The sequence below is a fragment of the Lemur catta genome, chromosome 11 (genome assembly GCF_020740605.2).
Source record: "Lemur catta isolate mLemCat1 chromosome 11, mLemCat1.pri, whole genome shotgun sequence".
NCBI lineage: Eukaryota > Metazoa > Chordata > Mammalia > Primates > Lemuridae > Lemur > Lemur catta.
This window is the reverse complement of record NC_059138.1, coordinates 88,195,083-88,195,828: the sequence shown is the minus strand read 5'-3', so window position 1 is coordinate 88,195,828 and position 746 is coordinate 88,195,083.

Below are 746 nucleotides of genomic sequence, written 5' to 3'. Positions count from 1 at the left end.
AGGGAGGCTTAAAGATTCCTATTGGGAGAGAGCAGAAGGTGTTTACCATGCCCCTGGGCCAGGTGGGGCAGGGCTGCTGCTCAGGGTTCCCAGTCACACTCTGCCCGTTACCAGAGTGGGCTGGTGGGACAGGACTGGACAAGGGACAAGAGAGGGGAAGAAGAGGAGGAGGAGGAAGGGCAAGGTGAGCAGAGGAGAGGCTTATGACATCTGGGGTCTTTGTCAACTGTCAGACCCTGGTGTGAACTGTTCTTTGCCTTTGCTGCCTAGAAGAGGGACTTTTATCAGTATGTCACTCCACCTTAACTGTCCTTCTGTTATCAGGCTGTTAATATTAACTAACAACAGTTGCTAAGGATGGCAGTGCAGACAGTGCGTCAGAGCCCAGCTGGCCCTGGTCCCAAAGCAGGGGCAGAGTGGGGGTCTGAGGCTGAGGCAGGGAGGGCAGGGAGGTTCCGGGCCATGCCGGGCCCCTGAGGCTGGAGCCCAGCCAGTGGCTGATTCCACCTGCACCTCCAGGCCCTGGTGCCAACGTCATCAGAGGCCAAGAAGGGGCTTAGAGCCGGGTGTCTCCCCCAGCTGGCTCCGCCCTCTGGCTCTGGTTGCTTTGGGAAGTGGGTGGAAACCCCAGCACCTCCATGAAGAGGCTCATCTAAGAGAGGGGCCCATCGATTGGGGCCCAACAGTGGAAGGGACAAGAGCAAGTGTATCATTAACTAGCAGGGCTCAGCCCCATTGGTCCCCAA